Raw genomic sequence first — 27,370 nt, forward strand, 5'->3', positions numbered from 1 at the left:
GTCCTGCTGGGGCACAGGGAGCCACACACCCCGGGCACTTTGTGATTTCAGATGAGCCCCAAAACAGCAGCAGAACCTGTTGCTCCTGGTGCTTGGGCTCTCAAAAGCCCCAAGGGCTCCCCAGGGAGTACCAAGCAATGTTCCCCTGTGCTGGCTGGGCTGGTATTTTAGGTAAAACCTTCCTGGGGTTATCCTGAGGTGAGCCAGGGTGGAGAAGGACTTGCATGGCTTCAGTTGTTGAAAGGGCACGGGCTGGAAAAGCACCGACAGTCCTGACTGATGTCCAGGGAGGAGCAGCTTGGACATCCCTGCAACAATGGAAAAAGGGAGGAGAAAAACCCAACAGTGGTTTATGTCATTGTGGAGAAATTCCCAGCTGTTCCATGGGGAAATGAGCAGAGGGGACAGCAGTGGTCACAAACTTCATGTTGGGGCTGAGGAATGGGGATAGGGGAGAGGTTCTCCTACAATCTCTGTCCCTACTGCCAGTCCCATGAGAGGTGGCAGGTTTGGTTCCTGGGGTCTGCTCTATGTTGTGGTTGCTGCAGAGATGGGTCTGGCACCACAGGAACATAAAACTTCGTGGTTTTGCTGCCACACACCTGTCCTGGGCTGTCCAAACAGTGACAATGTGGAACAGCCCGTCCTTGGGAGTGGGGGGCAGCAGAGGGGAATCCAGGTTCCCAGCACAGACTCAGGCTGAGACAGAGAAAAAGCCAAAGCAGCTCAAGAAAGAGAGCAGAGATGTCACTGGTAGTGGCTATTTCTGGCATTGTCCTCAGAGCTGGGGAGCTCTGGAAGCACAGGAAAGCACCTCTGGGACCTCCTGGGAGCCTTTCCCACCTCGTGGCATTATGGGGTGGTTCCTGCAGGCATTTCCTACCCTTAGATGTCTTGCTATCAGCTCCCAACAAATCTAACAGCCTCAGATGAGTGTTGCCTGACAGTCTGACATGGATGTCCTGAGGGGAGGTGTCCTCTGGGGTCACAGTGCCAGGTCTCTGTGGGTGGCCGTCCCTGTCACACATTGCTCCACATCCATGGATCGCTGATAGGAGCAGAGGGTGTTGGGCACCTCACCAGGCTCATGCAAACTTCCCAACCCAGATCCACATCCAGCCACCTCCACCCAAGCATCCGTTGCCAGTTCCATTGCCAGGAACCATGGCTGGCTCCTCCTGATCCCCCAAAACCCACCCACAGCGCTGGTCTGTCAGAAACATGAGGTACCCCTGGGCTCTGAGATGTCATGATCCTTCTGGGGAGCCTCAGTGAGGTGTGGAGACCTGGAGAGAGCTTGGCAGGGAGGGACATGGGATTGGAGAGGTACTCCAGAATGGGGGTCTGCTGCAGGCAAGCAGGACAGGTTGGCTGAGAGCAGACATTGCCATGTCTGTCATCATTCACTTGCTATCCCCAGGTGACCTCCCCAGGGCCCTGCACATCTTCACTTTGAAGCTGGGTGTAACTCAAGTTTTAAGACATGTTCACCTGCTTCTTTTGGCACAAAGCAAGGGCAGTGCCTGCACTGCCAAAATCTCCCCCCCTTGCTGTACTGCTGGATGAAACTTTGGAGGTTGGAAAGATCCTGTGGTGTCATAACCCAGGAGACAGCGCTGTGCTGGTGATCCACATTAACCCACCCTGACAGGGGGGTTTCCCTGCCTGGCAATGAGGCTCCTCAGTGCTCTCCATGTAGGGCAGAAAGTCCAACACCTTCCCAGCCTTCAGCACCTTTGGAGACACAGGAGGACAGGCGTGGCCATACAGTGAGGTGTCCCGGACATTGTGGTGAAGGACTTGGCCCCAGCATGAGGTTTTTGAAACACAGTTCTTCCTTCTGTAAGGTGAAAATCGAGATCCTTTGAGCTTCTTCTCCACCTTCTCACCTGGAAGCCTTTCTAGCATGGAGGAAGAAATACAAATGAAAGAAAGAAATGGAGAAGAAAAGAACCAAAGCGGGAGACAGCGGAAGGTTTTCTGTCATGGGCAAGGTCTCCGCTCTGCGCCTCTCAACGCTGGCACTTACCAAACATAGCCAGGGCCCCGCGAAACCTCGGGCCGGCACAGAGTAGTAAGATGAGCTCCCTCTTTATTTGGCCTAGCTAAAAATAGCAGAGGGGAAAAAAAAGGCAGAGTCAGGACCCTGCAGGACCAGTAGTCAATGGGCTGCGAGGAGCGATTGAACTCCAAGCCCTGCTCGGCAGGCTCCAGCTGACGGGCTATTTTTTGCCGTGGTTGACTAAATATGGTCAGGGAGGGAAGAGCAGGAGCAGGGGCCGCGCGCCCGGGGGTGCGTGTTTGGGATGCTTCGTTGGGTATATAAGCACTGGAAAGGTGGACTCGCGTCCTGACCAGAGCTCCCCCCTCCCTCCTCCATCCTCCCCCCCCCCCCCCCCAGCCGTGTGCATCCCCCCGCAGCCTGACCCCCAGCCCGGGCTGACCCCCCGGGGGGGGGGTGACAAGGAGGAGGAGGAGGAGGAGGAGGAGGGAAGGAAGGGGTGGGGGGGGGGGGTGGGGGGGGCGCAGGCACTTGTGCCGGCGCAGCCTCTCGCATCAAGGTGTGCTGCAATCCGGGCGGGCACGGTGGCTGCTCCTTAACCCGCGGCTGGCCGCGGCGCTGCCCGAGCGCGCTCCCCGCCCGCCCCGCGCAGCCCCCGCGGCACCGCGCTGCCTCCCCGCACCCCGCGGCACCGCGCTGCGATGCGGTGCGGCAGCGGGGATGGACGCATGGAGTTGTGGCGGTGCTGGGCGGCGGGGGCGAGGTAAGGGTGGGTGGGAGGGGAGGGTTTGCCTGGTGATTTTTTTTTTTTTTTTAATTTTTTTTTTTTTTTTTTTTCTCTCCAAGTGAGGACTAATCCCATCCCTGGGCCTGCTCTCTGTTCCCTTCCTGCATTAGAGATTGGCTATAAGGAGAAGGCTGACGGCTGCAGCATGAAGCGCATTATTACCTTGTGATTCCATGACCCTCCTCTATGCATCCCTAACTCTCGAAAGCTGATTCAGCTTTCAGCTAGTGCTCTGGTGAGTCCTCTGCTGCAACAGAAGCTCCTAACTGGTATGTCTTTTTTTTTTTTTTTTTCCCCCTCTCTTCTGCTCCCTGTCTTGCCTTTAACCGCTACCAGCTCAGCTTGGTTTAAACACTTTTCCTGGCCAATGCAGGACTGAGTGCCCATCCAACTTACCCGGGGACTTAAATGTGGGCTTCTGCATCCGGCAAATGTATGTGTGTGTGTGTCTGTGTGAGGATGTGCTGGATGTGTGTTTAATCTGTGGATCGCTTAGGAAACCTCACCCCCCTCCTTTTTTTTTTTTTTTTTGTTCTGCCGTGGCACACTCCGCATTTAAAAAAAAAAAAAAAGCAACAAAAACTAACAAACTGCAGAGCAAGCAGTGCACTAGAATAATCTGAACTGAAATGTTAGAACTTTGACATGCAACCGTTCTGCAAGGTTAAACCGGCCTTTAAATGCCTAATTCAGACACAGGCTGGCTAATGACACCTGGGGGGATTGGGGCTTTATTTATTTATTTGCAACAAACTAGTGCTGATATCAGGCAGAGCAAAAGGGTGAAAGGTGGTTAAACTTAGCCTAACTTGCAATGATCTCAATGCTGTGGTGATTAACTGTTAAAATGCTGAGAAATGATTATTAATTACAGGTGCATGGTTTGTGGACGATCAGAAAGGGAATATGGGGAGGAGAAGTTAGGTTTCCCTGCAAGGGTTTGGAATTCAGGTTACATGAAGTGTAGCATCAATTGGCTGTTATTGCTTCTGCAACTCAGAGTAGACTGTGGTTCATTATATTTTATATGATAGTGGTGGTATCTATCACATGAATATACAGACACCAGTTTGGTGAGGTGGATACTGTGGTGCACACACACACTCATGCAGATTTAGGTACGTTTTATAGCATGCATATGGATATTTTATACACATCTTTATGCACAGGTATATAAGTGCTATATACAAGCAGGTGTAATGTATCACCCAGACACAGCCCATCTCCAGGCTGTGTGGGGAGTGTGGATACAGGTATATGTGTGCCTGTGCCGGAGGGAGTGTGCACTGTGTAATTGTATAGGCAGAAATCCGTGATTTGTGCTGTCAGTTTAATTGCTGGGTTCCTCTCGAGCAGATGGTTGTGTCTGTGGCTCCCGAGGTCTGAGCCCAGTCTCTGTGCCATGGGCTGTGCTGGGACGAGCGCCTGCCTCCACCTCGGCCCCGCTGGCATCTCCCTTCTCCAGTGCCCAGCCCTATAGAGGGACCGGCTTCAAAGTCCCCAAAGGTTTGTGCTGCACAGCTTCAGTTTGACTTTGCCACTTGGACCTGAGCAGCACCTTGAGCCTGGGGCAGCAGGGATATAATATACAGCATGTTGCTTTCCATCCCTCTCACCCCGCTCCTTCCCCTTTCGCCTTCAGGCAATACGTCAGGCTCTTCCCTCCCCTTTTATTTGCCCCTCGGCCTCTGCATGATCCAGGTCCCCGTCCATTTTTCTCTCCAGAGCAGCCACAGTTTTATTGCGCATGGTTTTGTGCCAAGAGCAAGCGTAGGAGCTCAGCGAGCCCAAGTGGGTTGAGGATAGTGGCTGATGTTCACCCACCACCACTCTACTCCTGGTGTTAGCTGGAGGATGGGATCCACAGGGTGCCTCTGGTGTTACATTAAAGGCACCATCATGGCCATTTGTCTGCTTCTCCACCAAAAGACACAACCCTGGAAAGCATAAGATTCCACCCAGCACCTCAAAGCAAATTTGAATCGCCACAATGAACTCTGCTGCTGTGGTTGTGTCATTGTCTTCAGTTCTAGTAAGGATTTAAAAGGTCATTTTTTAAAAAGCTCTTCCACATGGCTTGCTTTAGGTGGCTTGTGGCTGCTATCCTGCTAGTCTGCAGAAGTTGGGGACTGCTTAGGACAGCCCATGTCAAATGCATTTGAGGAAATCAAATTGGGTACAAGGTGCAGATGTTTAACAGCCCAAGAAGTCAAGTAGCTGTCCTACTGCTGTCAGTCTGAAGGAAATCCAATACCATGGAGTGCTTGGCTGTGCAACACCCCACCACCAACACTTTGTTTTTGTTGTTTGATTGGGTTTTTTAAAACATCTGAATCACTCAGACTTTCCCTCACACTTCGGCTCTCCCTTTGCTTTAATTTCACTGCAGTCATGCATTACACCAGGGCCACAGCTCCATCTCTCTTCCCCTTAATCCAAACTAAAGGTTGAAATTTGCCTTTAAATGAGACAAATAATGATGGTTAAGAGGGCCAACAAACCGAGGGAATGAGGGGGAAGCTGCACAGAGCCAGGACCGAGGCATGTGCCGGTGTTGTGTGAGGGGTGTGAAGCGATTTTGGGGTTTGGGGCTGAGCACAGCGGGTTTACACCCGGGCTCCACGCGGCCTTTGCTTTTCAGTGCTGCTGGAAGTCGATGGGGCGCAGGGAAATATTTGCTCCCCAGCCGGCAGTGATATTTTAAAAAGCAGTGAGAAGCATCGATGCAATTAGGTATTCCGAAGTGCTTAGTTTGCCACTTGCTAAGTTTACTTAAACCCTCTTTAAAGGGTTCATTAGAAGACTGTGAGGAACGGTAAAATTCATTAAGACGGAGGCAGCCATTGCACATTTGCCTGTAAATTGGTATCGATCGGCGGCCGCGGCGGGCGCAGGTGAGGAGGCACCGTGCCCGCCCTGCTGAGCGAGCAGGCAGCGCCCGGCGTGACCTCCGCCGCGCTCCTGCCTAAATCCTGCCCATTATAGTCTCCATTCAGCCCGGGCGGCCAGCGCAGCCCTGCCACTCGGCCCACATTGTTCAGGGAGCTTTAAAGCTCAGCACGGCTGCGAGGGAGGCGAGGGAGAGGGGCAGAGAGGCAGGGCTGCGAGCGGGACCGAGCAGCACCGGGGCACAGCGCGGGGCGCGCAGCCCACGGGCTGCGGGGAGAACTCGGCAAGGCTTTGGGCCCGAGCTCCCAGCACCTCGCTTTGGCTGCCTTTTATGTCTGCAGGTCTTCCCAAAGCCCCTCAGCTGGCGTGGAGCTCAACCGGATGAGTTATTAGAAGCAATTTTTAATTATTTTTTTTTTTATTTTTAATGCCCTGAACGCGCCAAAAGGCATGTGCTATCTTTTGGGGGTTGATTGTCTGCGGGGTAGTGTCTCGCTCCCAGTGACCAGCAGAGGAAAAATCACTGGATTCACTAGGTAAGATGCTTTCTTCTTCCTATGCTTTAATCTCTACTTACTGATAAAGCAATCGCGTGTCTGGGGCTGATGAGTTCTCTTACTCTGGCGAATGGAGCAGTGCTTCCCGGTGGTGGTTTGTAAATCAGTAGCTGGCCATTCGATTCTTGGCTTTCTGAAAACAAATTGGCTTTTTGTCTCCAAATTGTAGGATGGAGGCAATTGGGAATTGATACATATTTAACTTTCTCCCACATGGCTTTGTCTGAAATGAAACCTATATGTGTATACAGCAAAGGCTTTCCTGTAAACCACATTTTGGTCTTTTTTAAAGGCTAGAAGTTTATGATTTAGAATGAAACACCTACTTTTTAGGTGGAGTGGGAGGCTGGCTTTTACTCTGTGCCGTTTACGTTTCAAAGAACCCCTGCCAGGGCAGCCACTGGACCTCTGCTGCTTTGTGTCCAGTGAATGATGCAGTTCCCCTTCCCAGGACCCAAAATCCATCATCTGCCGAGGGCTCAGCCCAGCATTACGGGCGAGGATCGGGAGCTGGGATGTGTGTCTGTCTGCACATGGGCTGGGCAGGAGGAAACTCTGCTGGTTTGAACTGAACCGTAACTCACTCTCAGGGTGTAAATTGTAAATCAGCGTTATTTTTCCTCCTGTGACCATATAAATGCGCATATTGAAACTACCTGCTTGAGAGACATACTTCTTTATATGCCCATATGAACCTGGCAAGCTATGGAATGTAAAGAAGTATGTATTTCAGGTGGGAATCCTTCTCAGAGGAGCAATGTGTGACCCCGGGCAAGGCGGGGGAGAAAGACAGACAGATTATTTTATATTATTATTTTTTTTAACTGCCTGACCCGGCAGACTGACTGGGGAGTCAATTGATGATCTTGTTCCAGCGCGTGTATTGTTCTGTCACTTTGCCTGTGTCAGCAGGTGGAAATGCTCATCAGGACATTAAATATTCAATATGCTGACTGCGGCATGGGCTTTGAAAGGCGATGCCAGAGGAAAGCTGGCTGCCCGCTCCTGGGTTTTAACAGGGATGCAGGCCAATCGCTCCCTTTTGCTGCTTCCCCATCCACCCTTTTTACCCCCAAAATAAGGCTGGATAGCAAACAAAGCTGGCTGATCTTTAAATCTAGGAACAACAAAAGGAGATGGAGGGTGGGGGGAGAAGAAGAGAGAGGAAAAGGAGACAACAGTTGTGACTCGGGTGTGCGGTGTTTTAGCTATAAATTAGGGTGCAAATTTCGCTTTTTGAATCTTTCCCACATGAAAACTTTTTGTGCTTAAAACTGGTGAGAAGGAGACCTTCCTTGTCAGTGTGTTGAGCCATCGAGTCAACGGATCACAGCTAAAGCCAGAGGAGTGCCCTGGAAAATAAGAAAATTAGATCCTGTAATTCTGGAAGCCTTTTCCTTTGTAACATTTTCCAATGTAAAATACTTGGCTACTTTTCCAGGATCCTACAATAATGCAGCAAGAAAAAAAGAAATTTGGTTTAAATACACATTTAATGTTCTGCCTAAGCGGGAATCGCATCCGAGAGTTTAAAGCTTTCAGCCCCAAATTTCCTCATGTTTTTGTGAAGTTGCAATGATGTGCAAAGCTGAACTCCTCAAAAAACCGCCCCCCAGTTTTCCAAACTCTGGTTTTCATTTCTGTGGGGCCGCTGAGGGCAGCATTTTGCTTTTGAGTGATTTTCCTGCAATCCCAACCCCATCTTCGCCTTGCTCATGGGCTCCTCAGGCATCGTTTGGTAGGTGTGGTGCCAGCACATGTCGTGCAGAGGTTAATCAAGTCTTTCCCATGGCAGCATCCTCCCCCAGGCATGGGGAGCAGGCGAGGCTCTGAGTTTGGATTTTGGGGAGTCTTTATCCATCTCTATTCACGATGAGTGCCATCATCACTTGTTCCAGGTACGCCAAGGGGGATTGAACTGCAAGCAGGTGCTTGTGAGTAGTGGGTGAGAAAAGGCAGGTTGGGCTATTGGGGAGATTTCCTACCTGAAGGATTTGTGGGGGTTATCAAGGTGCTTTTTTGTAGCTGTTGTTGTTTAAATTAAGTATCTTGGATGATGGAGGTATGGGCAGTGCTGAGCCCCTTCCCAGCAGAGGAGGAGCCTTTGCTTTTTTTGCCAGATGGCTTTGGGAAGGCAGGGTTTGTGCTGGAGGATGGCCGGTTTGCACATTATCCTGTTGGCTTTTTCAGATGCTCTGGTTGTGCTGGGCCCTGGAAAGCTGGGGTGCTCCTGGCTGGCTGTGGCGCAGTCCCTCGGGACCCGGCTGCAGAGAGGCAGCAACCCCTGGGCTCAGCCCCACCGGCAGCCACCCTGCCTGGGGGCAACCCTTGGCCCCCATGACCCCACAAGGAACAGTCCTGTGGGTGTCCAGCCCCTTTTTGGGGTCAGACTTGAATATGAAACTGGTGAGTGCTGGGAAACGAGCTGAACCCAGGCAGGAAGGCACTGGCTCCTCGCAGGACTGCGGTTCCGCTCCTTTGTAAATCAGCAATGTTACCCTGAGTCTCTGGATGAAAAATGAGGACAATTCTCACCATTCTGAATATAACATAACATTACATCTAATATATAATTTATATATGAAATTCCTCTCCTTTCCTTGCTGACCCTTTGTTCCACTCCTTCTCTTTCCCTTCCTCTTCCTTTTTTCCTTTCCTTTTTCTTTTTTCTCCCTTTTTTCCTTTTTTCTTTTTTCTTTCTTTTTTCTATTCTCTTTTTCTTTTTTTTCTCATTTGATTTTTCTTCCCCCCTCTCTGTTATCTTCTCTTTCTCAGCACAGGTTGTACTAAAACCCCTGTGCCACTGCATGTTGCTCTTGCAAAGGTGTTCATGGTTTGATTTACAGCAGATACCTGCATTTGTAATGCAATTTTTATCTCCTTCCCCCCGCCTCTCTGAATTAATACGCTTGTTAATCACATGGAATTGCTAACTTTAGGAAGTCGCTAAGTGCTCAGATTTATTTTTTATGTAAATATTTTCAAAGGTATAATTCTGAGCGCTGTCTCGCAGCATGGCAGCGGAGGTGGCAGGGAGGCTTTGCCATGGATGGTGTCACCTGGGCTTGGACAATGTTAAGAATGAAATGGGGTGGATGTGGCCCCTCAAGAGCCATGGTAGCCTTGCTGTTGACACCTAAGGAAGCAGGTGATGGCTGCAGGCCTCCACTAACCACTTTGTGCCGTTCTTCCGCTCCATGGCAGCTCTTCATCCCATGTACTGCTCTTTGGATTAAAACCGCGGCCGCTGCATCGCACTGGGCCCGCTCCAGTTTACAGCTAAATTGAAGCCACTTCTCTTAAACTTTTTATAAACTGGAGAGCATCTCCTGGCCTTGAGTGCCGTGGTGGGTGTGACACGAGGAGCACCCGTGCTGCACCTGCAGCGCTGGGATGCTCAGGTGCGCCCATCCATCCTGAGAGCCGAGCGCTGCGCAGCGCCAGGCACAGAAACAGGAGCTCTGAGAATTGTAAAAGCCATAAATCCAGTGGACCAAATTAGTTAAATTTTTCTATTCTATGCCTCACAAAATCCAGCCGTTCTGGAGATGAATTCCCCGCATGTAAGCGGAACTACCGGCAGGTATAAGATGGATATTTCACACGTGCACATGAGAGCACAGGGACAAATTTGTGCCATGCGGTTTTCCCTGGCGGGTTTTTCTTTTTTCTGTACTTTTGAGTATTTGTTACATTGATGATCCATTATTACAGTTGTTACTATTACTTAATGTTGGAAGACAGGTGGTCCCATAAATTCTAGCACCCTCCATTTTTTTTTTATTTTTTAAAGGGGGGGGCATGTTTGCAATTCAAGTTTAATAGTGCATTCATCAAGAGCAATAAAGCATTTTATTGCACAAGTATTTCAAGGGATGTGCTGGCCCTGGTAAAAGCATTAGTAAAGGGGTGCATCAGCAATCTCATTTAAAACTGTCGACCCAACGTGAAAAATGTTGCGTTGAAGAATAAACTGCTATTAAGCATGATTAGATTGACCTGCAGGACAGATATTTTAGCTGCAGCAGCACAAGTCGATCAAAGTGAGCATCGCTTAGATTGCAAATTTTTTTTTTTAATGCCCTAAATTAAAAATGAAAGAGCCTCAGAATATTTAGGACCAGAGTGTGACTTTGGGGGTGAGATTTGTGCATTTGATTCGAAGCGGTTTGGGAAAGTGGGGAAAGGGGGAAAAGGTATTAATTGCTGCCCCTTTAGCATACATTGAAAATATGTTACTCAGATCAACCAATCAAAAAAGAAATTGTGCTGACTCAGCACTCGGGCTAGTCTGCACGTCCGATTGCAGAAGAGATCAGCACTGCACTGCAGTATCTTTCCCTGCCTTTGACACCAGCCTAGCTGGGCAGGGCTTCCCTTGTGTTTCCCAGGACTAGTTTAGGCCAAGAACAAGAGAAGGCCCTGAAGAGAGGAGGAGAGTCAAGGTTGCACGAGCCTCGAGCTGCTAACAATCCTTTTTAGTCAGTAAGAAAGAGCTTCCATGCTAGGTTTGCCCTGCCAGATGCAAGCGGCATGAATTGCTTGGGAATATATCTATTTTTAAAGACTTTCACCACATCTTGCACTTAGCAGTGACTGTGGGCGAGGGGGTGGTGTGTTCCTAGCAAGAGAAATATCCTCGCTCCTCAGCTCGGATCCCTCCCCGGAAAGCCCAGGGCTGATTTCAGTGCCGCACTGGCGGGTGCCTCCCGGAGAAGATGCTGGGTTAAATGTTTGCCACGTGATGCTGAAGTTGCTCTTGACCTCAGCCAAGCGGGCAGTGATGCTGAGAGCTGCCTTCCCACTGGGATGTGGGGGGTCACGCTGAGAGCAGCTCAGTGCTCCAAGGGTGGGAGCCAAGAGAGAACATGGACTCACTCACTCCACTGCTGGCTCGCTGGGGCTGCAGACAAGTTGTGTAGCTCGCCTGCCTCAGTTTCCCTCTGAGGCAAAGTAGGTTCTTGCTGAGGAGTTGTTGAAGCCGTGTTTGCACTGTGAGGCTGAAGGTGGAGGTGGCCAAGGCAAGCGGAGGCAATGATGAGAGGCCAAGATTGTTCTGGTTTGGCTGGCATTGGCTTGCACATTTCTGCCCGGTGTGTGTTTGGGGACACAGCACAGCCTCCCTGGACTGTGCCCCTCTGCCCTTGTGCTGTCATGCAAAGACTCATCTGCGTTACCCACACCTTGGAACAGGTGCAAGGTGTGAGGTGTGGAGGCTGGACCTCAACCATGAGCCCATGGAACCGTGGATGCCTGGGGGGTGTCCCAGTAGGATGATGGGTGATGGGGTCCGTGGGATGCTCCAGCACCGTGGGCCTGCTCTGCTGGTCACTGGTCACCAGTGTGGCTGTGATCCTGCACTGCTGGGTGACTCTACTGGCACTGGGCAGGCTGGGCTATGCCAGGCTTAACCAGCTGTACATGCCCAGCCCTGAGCACCTTGGTGGGCACCTACAGGTGGAGCAGTGTCCCTGTGGGCTGCTGTCTCCTGACCACTGCAGCACCCCGTGATGCTGTTGAGGTGTTTTTGCTTGCACTGTGCAAGCAGCACCAGCGAGCATCTCTGGGTTAGTCTGTATTTTTCCAGAGCAGTCTGTACAGAGGAGCAGCGCTCGTGGATGACCCCCTTGTGTGCAAGGGGAAGGCTTTCAGACACAGATATGTCTTGACTAAAGCAGGATTTCATAGTCAAAGGTTTTAGCAGTTGGAACAGTTGCTGGTGGTGCTCAGGAGGCTCGAGGGAAGCAGGTGACTGACATCTCCAACAGATGCAGGGTTTTCCTTTTTTTTTTCCTTTTCCTTTTTTTTTCTCCTGAAGCACAGAGCCGTGCCTGTAAATGCCTTGCCATGCCCAGATATGGCCTGTGCTGGGACCTGTGCCGCTATCTAAAAAAGCTCTGGGCAGACTGATGAGCCTGGGGGAACTGGGGAACAACTGCTATAAATAATGCTCATTCTCAGCTGCCCTTCTGGGGGGACAGGATTAGGTGGCATCTGGGCAGCCAGGAGGCGTGGGACTCGTGACCACCAACCGCAGAAGTCACCCAGCAGCTGTAAGGACAGGAGCCATCCCTGCAAAGGCCTTACATAGGCAAGTCAACCCTGGCATTTGGGGGGTCGGATAAAGCCACGGGAGCAGGAATCCAGTGACCTAAGAGCAATCGAGAATAAAGTTCACTGCAACGGCTGGGACAGCGCTTCTAATCTGAGCGGTGACCTGGCATTGGAGGCAGGACTTGGCTTTTGGCTTTTCAAGCTGTTTGGTGCAAGGAAAGGAAGGTGTCAGGAGGGAGATGGTGACACGGGAAGCAAAGTGTCACAAGGAGCTGCTGAGATGAAAAGATTGGTGTTCCCTTCTGGGAGGCTGCGGGTTAATTTGCTTGTTAATTTCCTGGCAGCGAGACTATTGGAAGCTCTGATTTAATATTTGTGTTTACTTCGGGTAAACAAATTAACAGAAAAAACCCAAGTCTTAATAATTTAAGACAGCAACTTGATTGAAGCTAGCAGAAAGTAATGAATCTCATGTGGTCATTTCACTCCCAACCTGACAGGAGGTGGGCAGTGCCTGGAGTTCATGGCAGTGGGGATGTAGGGAAACTGGTCCCTAAAAGTGAGGGATGCTTGTAGCTATGGATTGCAGGAAAGAGAAACAGCTTCTGAAAGAGCAGAGGAAAAGGACTGTGTTGTGCTTGAATTAAGCTCAGCCTTGAGTATTTGAAGGGAAAAGATGAAGCAGGGGAGCAGGGAAGGTTTGGCCAAACAGAGGAGGTGGCTATGCAGGTGATGCCTGGAAGGGATGTCCTGAAATGCGTGCAGTGGGACACTGGGGATAAAATCATGGAGCAACACTGCAGCTTGTCCCTGAGCAGGTCTGCTGTGGGATGGGCACTGGAATGTGCAGGCAGGGTGAGATGGGTATTTATGTCCAGGCTTTTCCCCTTCTGTCCCTCACAGTGTCAGGGCTGTTCTGCACCACTTTGCTTTCTTTAAATTAAGCCAGCTCTGTCCTGAAGCCTTGTCTTTGAGACAATAAGATGCACCCGCTAAAATCTATTGTGCCATTTTTGCAAAGCCCAGCAAAAGTCTCCTGTGCACCGTCCCCTCCCTGTCCTCCACGCTCATTTGGCCTATTTGAAACTGAATTTATTCCTGGGAAGGTCCCCATCAATTTGCCTTGCTCTTTTGTTGACAAGTTTATTAAAAACCTGGGCAACTACATATTAAACTTTTATCAGTGTCGAGGAAGAATACGTCCTTTGAGTGGCCACAAAAGTTATGGATTGGGGCTTAATGTTTCTTGTTCCACCATTCAGCTGAGTCAGCGTAACAAATAAAAGCTGCCACTTCTTTTTTTTTTCCCTTTCTTGAGAGACAGTTCTCTTAACAGTGTAAGTAACTGTGTCCAGTAATGCAAAAAACGTTTAAGGTCTGGGTAAACATGAGGGGTTTTGTTTCTCTTTGTGCCCGTAAGTCTTTAATAAATTGAATAAGTGATTTAAAATAGGAAAATATGAACCCTGGAGGAAGTTATTGCTGCTTAGCTCTGAACCAATAGTTTTGGTAAAATAACTGTTACTTTATAGTGCTAATATTAAAAAAATTGCTGCAAATTAATAATTGCTGTACTGCAAGTGATGTGTTTTCATCCAGTGTGAGGGCAGGAAGGGGATGGAGTGATGTTTGGTTGGGGATGTCCCTTCGTGCTGGTGCAATAGGGGATCTTCTCTCTTTTTCTTTAGTCATAAGACGAAACAAAGAGGAGGGCAATATGTTGCACCAAAGATGTTAAAAATAAAGCGTTAGAATTGCATAACCTAGTTCCCGTTTTGCCGTGCAGCTGAGTTTTTAGGAGTTGAAAGAAGCCTGAGAAATAATTGGTGGGAAGGAGTTTAAACTGATATAACAGTCAGGCAGGGGGGGAAAAGTGAGCATAGATGGGACTGAGCCACAATTCTTAAACTCTGCTGTGCAAATAAATAAATAACACAGCATCTTTCTCTGCCTGTCACCGTGTCCAAGGATTTTTTAGTTCTTAAACAGGTTTGCTGGCATAATTTGTCAAGTCCAACAGGGAGGTTTCCGTGTGACAGCTGATCGTTTTTCACCAGGCACAGTGGTGCACCAGAGCCATCCTGCCAGCTCGGAGCAGCTCCATAATTAGGCAAGAGTTAACGTTGCTGTGTGAGGTGGCTCATCCCTCCTGCCCAGGGCACGGCACTGCCCGCCAGGGCCCATCCTGCTCCGTGCAGGGACAAATCCCTCTGCCTCCAGGAGTTTATCTGCATCACCATTTGCTCCAATTATAACTAATTGGACACATATTGCATTTTCATAGAATCTAATTTTCTATTGATTTTAACGGGACTGCTGGTGTTTTGTACTATTAAGTGGTATCTTGTATCAGTTGCTGTTTAAAAATGCTGAGTGCACTCCCCTGTACGGGATTATGCAGTCAGCACATGTTTTAAAACCTGTTTAATTGTTAGGTCCATAAAATGCACAAACTGTATTAGGGAGCGGCTTTGTTCTCTTTTGAGAGTGTGAGTAGCAAAACAAAAAAGTCCAACTCCACAACTAGTTCCACAGCCAGTTTCAGGAGGTGCAGCTCCCAGAGACCTGCTCAGAGTCTTGTGCTTTGGGAAAAGAGCTTTGGAGGGACCATCTTGATCCCACATGGAGCCAGCTCCCTCCAGGTAAAATGTTCTGCATTGTCGGAACAGAGCAGGTCCGTGCTTGACTGTTATTTTTACAGGAGGCCTAGGACCAAAATTTGGCTTAAGACAGAGATAAGGTCACTTTAGATGCTCTGTATAACCAAGGAATAAGGTGATAACTGTAGGGCTTGGGACTTTATTCCCTGTCATAGATATTGCGTGTACCTTGGCAATACATCCAAATAAAACCAGACTATCAAATCAGCCACTTCATTTCAGCAAGCACTCATTGAAACAGGGTGAAAGCAACAGTCCTCTGGTCAGCACTATTAAAGAAGAGAAGATTTAAAGGAAAGATTCAGGGGAGGAAGGGAGAGGTGGCCTGGCAAAGAGCATTTCCAGCAATGCACAGGGATCGCTGGCTGAGGGATATTGGATAACAGAAATAATGGTGGAGAAGGCAGATGAAAGGAGATGGAAATAATGTTTTGGGGCAGTTGAGTTACCCTGGGGTGCTGGTGAGTTTGCTGTCAAGTTGCCGCCTTCGCTGCTCATTAGTGGGAGCCACGTTGTGTTCGTTGGAGACAGGTGAGTTCATGAGGGTGTATAAATTAAATAGACACTTTATTAAGTTCAGGTAATAGTTTTGGTTTGAAAGACTGAGTGGCTACTGCAATGTCAGCAACTGCTTTAGTGCACAAAGGAACTGAATGCTTTTTAATTAAGTCAAATAAAATCCAAGCAGAAGGCTCTTGAGCCTTGTCTGGAGTCTACTTTTTGGGTTGAACATCTTTAATTTTAGAAATGTTAATAAAACACAGTCTACTTTTTCCCTGTAATAATATAAGTTCAATTAATATTTGATGTCTGTAAGGAAAAGGATAAAAGCAGGGAGCTTGTATTTTCTGGTTTACAAATGGCACATTGGGCAGAATCCTGCGACTGTGGCATTGATTTAAACATCCTCGCAAAGACACCATGCAATAAAGTTGAATCATCTGCAGTATAAGTATGGCTGTTTGGGGGAAAAAATAGCAATGTGAGAGAGCAGACATTTTCCTGTATTATCAAAAGCCACTTCATTTTGAGGAAATTTCCTCCAATTTAGTAATGTTTGGATGGAAATCAAATAACACATTAGCTTCGGGAAAGGGGAAAAAAAACCCTTCCAAAGCTAATTACAAAGGGAATGTGCACTTCATTAAGATAAAGCTGTAGGAAATCAATGTTCTGTATTGTTGTTTTTTCCTTTTGATTGGATTTTAGAATGATAAATTGTTCATGCATTTGATCTAAAAATGATTTGTTTATTCAGATGAAGAGCAACAGTACTTTGTCTCATTTGGCCTTTTAGCTTATAATGATAATGGCTTGGAGGGCTGCTCATTTCTCAAAAGTGTATTGGACTGGAATAGGCAGGAGATTTCTGGACTCAGAAGGATGGGCCCCATGCAAGGGTTCGTTGTAGGCTAATTCTATTGCATGTTGAATCTTCTGCTTCATTAGGAATATCGACAAATGCTGATAAATTCTTTGGCTTTTCTGTACTGTCTATAACACGTCTTTATTAGAATATTGAGGCTGAAGTGGAAAGATCTGCAATAGAGGAGATTCTTGTGTTGGGTACTACTGATCCTACTTGCCACTGCACTGGGGGATTTTGCCCATTTTCCTGGATATATCATGGACAGATGTATGCCCATTTTCCTGGATATATCATGGACAGCAGAGCCAGCAGCCAGGCACAGGCACCATGCAAGGGTCACCAGGAAAAGCTAGGCATGTGTTTGTTCTGCTGTTTTGGCTTTGATTCACCTCTAGCCCCAGCTCTCACTCAGCATGTCCATGGCTCTCCAGTGCCATCCCACAGCTCCTTTAGGCTTTGCCCAGCTCAGGGTGGCAGAGGCAGGAGCAGAGCCACGTGCAGGGAGGCACCAGCACCTGCTCCTTCCACACCTTTCCAATGCAAGCCCCAATTTCACCAGGAGATGATTAGACCTGACTTTGCTTTGGGTACAAACCTGACTGTGCTGGTGTAGGGTGGTGGAGGCTTTGGGTCTGGTTTGGGTGTGGGTTGTAACATTGACACAGGCAGAAAGGGAGAGCAGCACCGATCCTGCCTGGCTGTTAAGGCTCGCAAATTCTGCTGCCAGATCCTGCCTGTTGAATCTGGCAGAGGTGACCCTTGTCCCTCCTATTTCATAGTGGAAGGGGCCCACAGACATTTGGAAATGAGCTCTGCCTCACTGGAGAGATCAGGGGCTTCAGCATAGCTCAGACCTCTGGCCACATCTGTAATCCATCTTGTTAGGGTGGCTGGTACAGCCCCAGATCCCAGCCTGGCAGTGCCTGGGCTGGCAGACACCTGGGCCCTCTCTGCTGGGAGGCTACAAGTCCCCGTGGGTTGCAGCCCTCTCCAGCTTTATAATGTGGGCTGCTCTTTCTCAGCTGCTGGGAAAGCCTCACCACCAGAGAGACATCATTAGTTTTGATTAATGGCATCCAGAAGAGAAAACCTAATTTTCTAAAAAGGAAAACCTTACTCATAACTCACTGCAGAGAATTTAAACAAAATGTTATAGAACATCCACGCCGACTCACATTGATTTCAAATATGTTCCAAGGCACTCCCCAAAGCAAAGCAGGGGGAGTGGGGACAGATCTGGCCCCCAGCAGAAGATGCTCAGAAACTCCACATTTTTCTCCCACAGTGCTGCTTTTTAAGGACTGACCTCAAATCAACAGGGCTGGGACAGTGCACACAATACCTGGGGAGCAGACTGTGTTTGAGGTGGTGATGCTCAGCAGTTTGATGCACTCTATCCCAAAATCCATGTGCCCATCAGGATTTAGCTCTGTACAGCCTCAGTCGCTAATGGCACTTCCACCTGTACCAATCACTAGTAAATAATTACTTTCCTTTGCCTCCTGTAAGTTACCAAAGGATGAATTTAATACTTCCAGGTCTTCACTGTCTAAGTTTCCATTTACTTCCTTGGCTTGATTGTCTCTTGAAAAGGTACCTAGAGATAACTTGATTAAATTAATTGTGGAGCTCTTTTTAAAAAGCTATTCTCTCTCCCTTTCTCTCTCCATCTCTCTCTCTCTCCATTTATTTATAGGCAGCTTAGAGTAACGGGTTTGGGCAGTTAAGTGATCTGCAGTGCTTACCGTGACAATGCGAAGCCTGTAATTCTTTGGGAGATAAAATGCTGGCCCACTTGCAATATTTCTGCGTGCAGAGGTTCCAAGCACAGGTGCTTTTCCCTGGTATCATCTTGCAGCATGGTGGGCTGCGAGGGAAAGGGGGAAAAGTCACCTTTGCCTTATGACGCATATAAATTCTTTAAATAGGTTATGCACATGGCAATGTGCAATATCTGCGCGTGGCTCCGGGTTAAGAAGGAAAGGCCTGACTTTATTGGCTCCCACTGCAGAAATGATCGGAGCTGCTGTGATTCTTAAATTTGATTTACCGGGTTATTTTTAGCAGTGGGGTGTTCATGCTGCAGGGCTCTCCAGGAGGAATCAACACCCCACTACTGAGATGTGAACAATCACGGGAGTGACTTGGACAGCAATGGTGTAGCAGCGATTTGCTTTCCCCATTTGGGGACAAATTGCCAGATTATGAGATTGTAAGAAAGAGAAGGTTTTTTTTTTTTTCCCCACGACTTTCCTGTTGGTTTCTGGTGACTGCAAATGCAACCATTGCTTGAGCAAGTCTTAAACCTCCTGAAAATGCTGATTTTAATGCCAGATGAGAAAACACAGGAGGCTTCACAGCAGGGAAGCAAAGTTTGCTAACCTCTAAAAAAAGATTTCAGGTGTTCCAACCTTTTCCCTCCCATTTTTCAAGGAGAGCCCTGAGGGGAGAAGAGTTCTGCAGCCTGAGTTCCTTGGCTGTGGGCTGGGCTGGTTGTAGCAGACGACATCTCTGCTGCTGCCTGTTAGGCGTCACTTCAGACACCAAAACGCAGGGCGTGGAGGAGGACAGCACACCATAAAACACTGAAAGGAAAGGAGGCAGGAGGTGATAATTAAAGCATCTGGATGAAAACAGTAGCTTAACATTTACTTATGTCACACTGTAATAGCAACGTGGCTCTCAAAACAGACAGAGCCAAATATCAAGTTTAAAAATGCTTCAGGCTGATGGTTACTGCCGCAGACTATTCCACTGCTGTTCAACCTGCCTCTTTAATTCACACCCGCTCTTCAGCCGTAGCCTCTAAGAAGCTTAAATAAATCCTGACTGCCTGAAAGTGAAGCCATTTGAACCAGTGCAGCATCAGGCAGCAAGTTCAGAAGAGGTCCAGGCAGCTGGGAAAGAAAAGACCCCGAGGAATTCTCTTCTCTGCTGCCACAGCCCATGAGGCCAAATGCTTTGCTAAAGCTGGTAAAATGGAACCAAATCAACTGTTCAATGGATTTGGTCCCCTTCAACCAGCTGTAGCTGTGCATTGATCTCTCAGACGCACCTTGGAGGATGAAACACTTGAACCCGACCAGGGCGGCTCAGGTAGAAGACAAATGGCCACTTGAACACTGCTGATAAGGAAATGATGATGATTGGCATCTACAGATCTATCACTCGGGCTCTAAACTGGTGGGCTGAGCCTGAGTCATTATGTGGTTGCCAGTCAATTCTGCCTAACGGAGACCACTCAAGATTGATAATCCCTATCACCCTCCTCCATTGATCTCAGCTGTAACCCAGTGTGTTCCCACTGCAGATGCTGTGCATTTTCATATGTGTTTGCTCATCTCACCCAGGAGCCCCGTGCCTCAGTGTCCCATCTGCTGCAAGGAAGAATAAAGGTCTTGATCTGAAGTTCCCTCCTTGTGTTTTGTACCACGCGCCGTGATGCTCCTTCCACAGCTCTAGCGAAGAGAGGAGCTGTTACAGGGCTACCAGAGCTGGGAAGGGGCTGGGAATACCAAAACTGCAAATATCCACAGTCTGCGCTAGCCAACAATGTTTTTTTGCTAATGAGATAAAAGCTGTGCTCTTCTAAAAAAGAGTTCCCTGTTTGACACTGTTGACCGAAAAGACTTGTAAAGTCTCTACCCCAGTCTGGTCCTTATAAGCACTAATGTTATGCTAATGGAGTTAAAGAAAATCGCTCACTTTCCCGTGTAATAATGATTGGTGGGAAAGTAAGCTGGGCGTCATCCTTTCCTGGCCATCGTAAATCTATAGGGCTCTCACGAGCTATGAATATTGCAGCTTTAATGAGCCATTTGGATGCAAAAGTCTGATGGGAGATTATTCATGTCTTTACTTCTTAACAACACCTGGCCCAAGTTAACCCCTGGCATGAGGGTGTGCAGAGATTTGTCTCTTTTCACATGCTAGAAATTAGGTTTACTTCATTTCACATCCGTGGTCCTTTAGGTACCGTTTAAGTGTTCTTACCAGGGCCAAGAGTATTCATGTGCTTCAAGATAAGGAGTTTGATGGATCTGAGGCTTAACATGCATCTAATATTTATGTCACTGGGTATTTAAAAGGCAAAGACATGAGGAGCAATGTTACTGCAGGACTGCCTTTCCTCAGCTAAAAGGAAGATAGTGCTTACTCGATCCTGCTGGCTCATTTTTCTGCACTTTAACAGTGCCTAAACATCCATGTCGATATCCTACTGAAGTCTACATGGTTTTTTTCCCCCTTATACTTCAGCCAGATCAGGCACATTTTCCTTTTTGCCACCAACTGATTTTTTTAGGAACATGTAAAAGAAAGTACAGGTTTTATTTTATAATTTATTTATCTTCACAACAGCAGCATCTTTCTAATGATGCACCAAAAAGGGTTTTGGCCTGGCCAGATAGAAGACTCGAGTGAGTGCAAAATGCATTTGCTGACGTTTTTGCCTGCAAATAGAGGAAAAGGAGCAGCTCCAACAAATCCCTGTATTAGCATGCAGCCAGTTTGCAGCCATGGGTAGTGAGGGTGCTCGCTGCTTTCCAGTTGAAGCCTCACAGCACAGCTCTGCCCTTGGCAAAAGAGCCAAGTGGCCACCACCTGTGTAACTCTGAGTCACCTCCTGACACATTGTCTGTCCTGGATCATTAATTGATTTGTAGTTATCCGTGCTGGTTTCTGTGCACTACTCAATCTCAATTCCTAATTCCCATCTCAGAAGCATCAAGCAAAGGCATCTGCTGAGGCAGAAATGTCTGCCCATGCAAAGCACCTCAACACTGTCACTGCCAGTCCTGAGATTCCTGAACGTCCTTGGGATGAAAGCACAAGGGAAGGGAAATCCTCAGCACAAGTCCCTAATTGCTGACAGTCTGGGCTGTGAATGATGTTGGGACTCTAGAGGAAAAGGTTGAGTAGAAACAGATGCTTCCAGCAGGTTGTGGCCCGGGTTTCCAAAATACCATGCTCCTGCTGCCTGCTCCCACAATCTGGGTTATTTTCTCTTGTTCCCCAGGGCTGCATCCAATGTAAACAACACCATTATTAACATTCTTCTTTGGTAATGATAATTAAGTTACCAAAAAATGTCAAATGGGGAAGCTGGAGGCATTGCAACTTGAACAAAACCAGGGAATGTAAATGCATTTTTTTTTGTTAAAGAAGTTTGGTACCCCCAAAGCCACCTTGAATAGCAGGGAAGTTTCCAATTCTCTGGAAGCAAGAGAAGATATGAATACACAGGGATCCCAAAAGCTGGGCCATGCATTTAAATGCCTAAATGTGGATCCCACCTTCAGGCACCCATGCTTGAAGATTTCTGGCTGTGTTTTTATTGCCTAATTATATCTTTATGGAATGAGAAATTCAGTTCACTTAGCATGGAATTTCTATAACAATACAGCCATTATGGTCTAGTCAAGGAAATATGAGGCCCAAGAAGAAGGCAGCAGGTAAACTTCAGGGGAGCTCTCTAGGGACTGATAATGTGTAGGAACAAATGTAAGGCATGGGCCAAAACATTGTAAATATCCTTCCCAACAATTTGTGCTTCAGCCCTGCTCATTCCCAACTCCTTCCTGAGGCAACAGCAGGGTTTGGAGCTCGCTGATATCTGCCCTTATCTGCCAGGAGCTTCCTGGTTCCTGAACCCATCCATGGTCTTAAAATTGTATCTGCTTCAGTGGATTTCCCATAAAGCACAGCTCTGAGTGGAAGTCTTACCACTGACTTTGAAAATCCCAGGATCAGGTCCTGGCAAAGTCATTAGAAACCTTTAGCCAATCGTCCTTAACTATATCAAATCTAATAGTTTCCCATATCCTCTAAGAGGCTGCTCTGATGGCTCACCAGACACTGCTGGTTTCCTAGAAACCCTATTAGCTTCTCAAACAAGGCAATCCTGAGGACTCAGTCCTGCAAACCTTTTGTGCAAATATTAAATAACAGCAAATAATTAGCAAGAATAATCCTTTTTGCTTGACCCTTTTCTGTAATAAAGACCTTTGTCGGAGAATGCAAACGTTATTTTGAGGAGCAATTCATAATCTAAAGCTGCTGAGCACATCAGCCTAAATACACTAATACTCTAATATCCATATTTGTACAGGACTTAAGACAGACAAAAACAGGCACGTTCTCTGTCCCAAAGACCTGAGAGCACTCACCAGTCAAATGTAGGAAGAGGAGGTGGCAAAGAAGGGACTCACTTCTGCCTTTAATGCATCTTCAAGTGTCTCAGGTGGTGTGATCACATCAGCTGGATTCTGTCCATGGAGGTTTTTCCTGCACATCCTTTTCCTTCACCTGTTTTTCTTTTATTTATTTATTTTTCTGAGAGGGGAGAAAAGAAAGGACAAGCAAGCCAACAGGCAGATAATTGTTCTGTGCTGACAGTTTGTCAAGTGATGGAAGCACAATTTTAGCCAAGAGATCTGTGTTACAGCGGCGAGTGAGCAGAAGTCTCTTCTTTTCCTCCCAGATGGCATTGACATATAGCCTGAAGGGGCTATCAGGATACAAAGCTAAAGATGGTTAAAGACATTAAAAACTGTACAATGTGAGCACCATCTACACCAAGACCATCATCTAGGAGGAAGATTCATCCTGACGTATCAGGCAGAAGTCAGATCTTCTGTTGGTGCTATATAAAGCTGTTGAGCCAAAGGTATTTTTGAAATGGACAAAAAATATATATTCTTGCTACTAACCATGTCTTTTTTAGTAGGTCTTTATTGACACTTGAAAAGCTATGACCAATAAATGTAATGATCTGCCTTCCCTTTTCTTTCTGGGTGAACAATATCTTCTGCAGGGTGTTTATCACTGTGGGCAATGAGTTGCTTGAGCCATTCCTGTCTAACTCCACTTCTTAGCAAGATATTGAATGCATTCTCTTCATTACAGTGTTTCCCAGATCCTGCCAGGGCTTTTGTTAATGATAAATGTTGCACTGAGGATGAGATTATAAATCTTGCCATAGAATGGAATTTGAATTCTGCATTTCTTGGATTTGGTGTTAAGTTGCTTAATTAACTTGCACAGAGAATGGGCTTAATAACATTGCATTTTTTAATAAGCAAGCAGTGCAGCTGGAGGGATAGAGAACCACAAAGAGAGGAGTTCACCTGCAGGAAAACATCCTCTACTTCCCCCAAAAGCGATAAAAATGTCAATACATTGACACAACCCCTAATTAAAAATGACTGCCATAATCACGCTCATCATAGCCGTAGGACATCAGTTTGGATTAAACACAAACAGCAGGATGTGCTGCACACGTTTTCCAAAGGAAGGAAGGGTTGGATGAAGGGTTGGATGATGGGATCTCCTGCACACCCAAGCAAGAGCAGAGCCAGGATCCCTCAGCTCCTCCACACGGGCGGCTCCTTGTGCACGATGGTCGCTGCCTGCCCGGGCTGAGCTGTTTGCAGCCAGGACAGGAACCATGGCCACGTGCCCTTTTTTGGCTGAGGTTGGAGCAGATGTCCTTCCCTTTGTGTCTGACGTGGCCAGGCAGCAGGCGTGTAGCAGCCTGGTGGCCTCATGCCTGACCTCAGCTCCTGCAGCAGTGCTGTAGTAACACCCAGCCTGGGCTGTGGATGCCTCCTCCTTTTCCTCACAAGGAATAAAATCCCTCATCTTGGGGTATTCAGCAAGCAGGGGGACAACAGAAAATAGCTCGTCGCTGCTCCATGTAAATTATAATGTGCAATTGGCCTGCCTGGATTGGATATGAATTTATTGGTTGGATTGATGATCTTTGGGGTCTCTTCCAACCTGAGTGATTCCAAGAGAGACTCCCTATTTTAATGTTCAACTGCTCTCGCCTTATGCTTGTGGTACCGATGTGCACCCAGGGATCTCAGCTGGCTCTAAGCACTTGTCTTTTATTCTACAACACCAAAAATAAACACAGAGATGCTTCATGTAGCCCCGGGGCTGAAAGGTGAGATTGCACCACAGAGCTGGGGCTGAGGAGAAGCAGCATCTGCTACGGGGGGGCTACAAGGAGCTGAGTAACCGAGTGATGGGGCAGAGCAGGGCCAGTGTTTCTCTTGAAGAAACTCAACACCAAGGGCTTCTTTTCCAATTCCACATGGGATAGTTACTTCACATCTCTTAGCATCTCTGATAAAAATCTGCCTTCAGCTCTTTCTGCCCTCCCATTCTATAAATCATTTTGTGCAGATGATTTCTGCTTTCTCCTGCACAGAGGAATAGGAGTAGAGAAAGAGAGAGAGGGAAACTGTTTCCCAAATATTCCACTGTCCAGTCATAAGCTGATATCTTGCCATGAGTAAGAGGTGGCCCCATGCAGCACTCACTCAGGAACAAATAATGAATGATCCTGCAGCCTCTGCTCAGCACAGGGAAAGGAATTAATTTCTATCCCCCTTTTGTGGATCACCTGGAAAGTACAGGCATAATCCATCTTTCCATGGCAAGGATCGTGGCCCTGTGAGCCAAAAAAAGCCTGTGGAGGACAAAACCTGGGACAACCCTTTGAGCTGGGACATCCGTCAGTCACAGAAAGAAGCAGGAAAAGAAAGGGGAAAAAAAAGAAAAAACATCAAATTACGTCAACTGATGTAGCTTCATCTTCTGCAAGGGAAGATGGAGCTAAGCCTGGTGTAACTTCCTCACTGCATTTTGGGGATGAGCATTTCATTCCCAGCTGCCTTGAAAGTGCTAAAAACTTCACAATGATACCTTTTCATCATTTAAAAACTTCCATTTTGATCTCCAGCCTGCAGTGTCACACCAGATTTAATGTGAGGTGTGAGTAGATTTTCAAGCATAGACAGATTGATTCATGAGTGAATTAATCTGATGCATCTTTTAAATGGAAAACTGACATAATTTTCCATCAGAGACCTGCTAATAAAGCACATTTACTAGGTGAATCCATTTTTTCCTGTACTAAGTGCACTATATAAGGTATAAAAATACCAAATCAATAACCAAAGAGTATATAAAAATGAGACTGACAGATCAGAAACCATGGATGAGCCACCCTCTCCTTGTCTTTTTGGGGGACTTTGTTTCTGCTGCTGAAAGCCACATTCTCACAGTCTTCCCAGGACAGCAAGGCTGCAAAACCCCAGGTGTCCTTGCAAGTCCCAGAGGGGACTGAGAGCAACGAGCCACCTGCTTCCAGGGGTCTGGTGGCATCAGTTCTCCTGCAACCCTCCCTATTTTTAGAAGTAGATAGTTTGAGGGGGTTGGGTTTTTTTCCTCTTTATTAGTTTTTTTTATTATTATTATTGTTGCAGAAGGAACTGTTTAGAAGAAATGTGTCTAAAAGACAAAAGCATCTTCCAGTATATTTGTGCAGGGAGCCTGCCAAGGGAATGTGCACAAACTCTCCCTTTTTATTCTTTAGCTGGAGTACAGCAGCGTTATTTCAAAGGAAATGCCTGCACATTCTTCCCTCTGCAAACACTGCAACCATCATTCGATCAGTGCAATTCTCCCGTGTGAGCTAATTTAACAAGCGGTTGCTTTGCAGGCTGTGGAGAATTGCCTCTTACCTAATAATTCTGCTAATTTGCTTAACTTTCCCAGATTGCAAATGGCCCTGCTCTGAACAGGCAGCTTTCTAAATGAACCCCCAGACAAGTTCCTGACAAGAGCCAAAGGAAAGGTGGATGGCTCAGGAGGTTAAAGCTCACAGTCTTTTATTTTGACCTTTGGGCTAGCATTCAAATTTGCTTGTTGGGAAAACTGCATTCAGCATGTATTTTCTTCAGGGATTTATGATACCCTTTTGCTTGTAATTATTCTCAGTTGATGTCTTCCATAAATTAAAGAGGCTTCTATTAGCAAGCTCCAGTCCTCTCAATTATCTTGCAAAAGTCTCCTTATTTGTGGCTGGGAGCTACCCCACCAGGATTGCCATCCCTGCAAAGCTCCTGGTTCGTGGCTACAGGCAGAGAAATAAGGAATGTACACGGGTAATACAAATGTCTGAGCAATCCCAGAAAGAAATGAAAACTGCAGTAAAGGTAAATGTCAGACTATTTAAAGACAATGTTAACTATTGATTTTTTAGAGGAGACTACCTCTTCAAAGGATGGCAAGCATGACTTCAGATACAGACGGAGCAACCTAGATGGATGGTGGAGAGAGGGAGGCAAGTGATCTGGGAAGACAGAGATTTTCCCAGAGAGTAAAATGAACCCTTGATGAAGCCTCTGGGATTAAAGAGGTGGCTTAGTTCTTCCACAGCATCCACCCTTCAACCCATTTAAGCACCATGCCTTTTCCAAGAAATGAAGGGCAAAGAAGCACTGATAAGCAATAAAGAGATAAGCAGCAAAGTACTCGTTTCACTGGTGTTTCCCAATGAAAAATGAACCCCCGAGCACACCCAGTGATTTGTTGTCTGAGTAGCAAAGCTCACCCAAGTTCCTGATTTTGCTTCCAGCAGAGATGCTCATTGCTCATTCTCACACCCTGGAGCAGCTCGGACTCATTATCCAGCGCTGGCACTTCCCGCCTGCACTGCCTGTGTGCAGCTTACACACGTTCATATACATTTTATATAGACATGTATATATTCCTGCCTGATGGCCCATGCTGTGATATCCCTGCCAAAGCATCCTGGAGCAGATATTCCTGGCTGCGGGCTCCTGCCTCTGCAGGGAATTGTTCCTTTCAAGCTGCAGTGCAGAGACAATGCTCTACATGGTGCTTTGGGAAAATAGCACGATAAGAATTTAGTTAGGGGAGTTAAAGGTCTGCCAAGGCTGCATTTTCAAAAAGGGTAACTTCTTATCTCGATGGGGGTTTCGGAACAGGAGGCATGAAGGATTTAATCCAGAGAAGTGTAATGTCAGCGAGGGCAAATTAAGTTTGCATTTGGATACAAACTCTCTTTTAGAGGCAAATTTGGCTGTTAAAAGGAAAATTATTGTTACACATCTACACAGCAAAGGAAATGTGCGACGCTGGGGAGACGCTCCTGACTTTAGCAGGCTTTGACATGGGTACAGGAGAGGAACAGACCCTCCCAGTGCCCTCTGTTTCCCCTCTACGAGTCATTTGGAT

General features: G+C 47.3%; 1 long non-coding RNA gene across 1 annotated transcript in view; it reads left to right on the forward strand.

Annotated features, from left to right (window-relative positions):
- The first annotated feature begins 6,160 nt into the window (after nucleotides 1–6,160).
- Nucleotides 6,161–27,370, forward strand: part of LOC148221796 (uncharacterized) — a 51,650-nt gene continuing 30,440 nt past the window's right edge. Inside the window, exon 1 of the long non-coding RNA XR_015807307.1 lies at nucleotides 6,161–6,214. This is a non-coding gene — a long non-coding RNA (uncharacterized LOC148221796). The remainder of the gene's footprint in view (nucleotides 6,215–27,370) is intronic.

Source organism: Sturnus vulgaris, chromosome 17 (genome assembly GCF_052056855.1).
Source record: "Sturnus vulgaris isolate bStuVul1 chromosome 17, bStuVul1.hap1, whole genome shotgun sequence".
NCBI lineage: Eukaryota > Metazoa > Chordata > Aves > Passeriformes > Sturnidae > Sturnus > Sturnus vulgaris.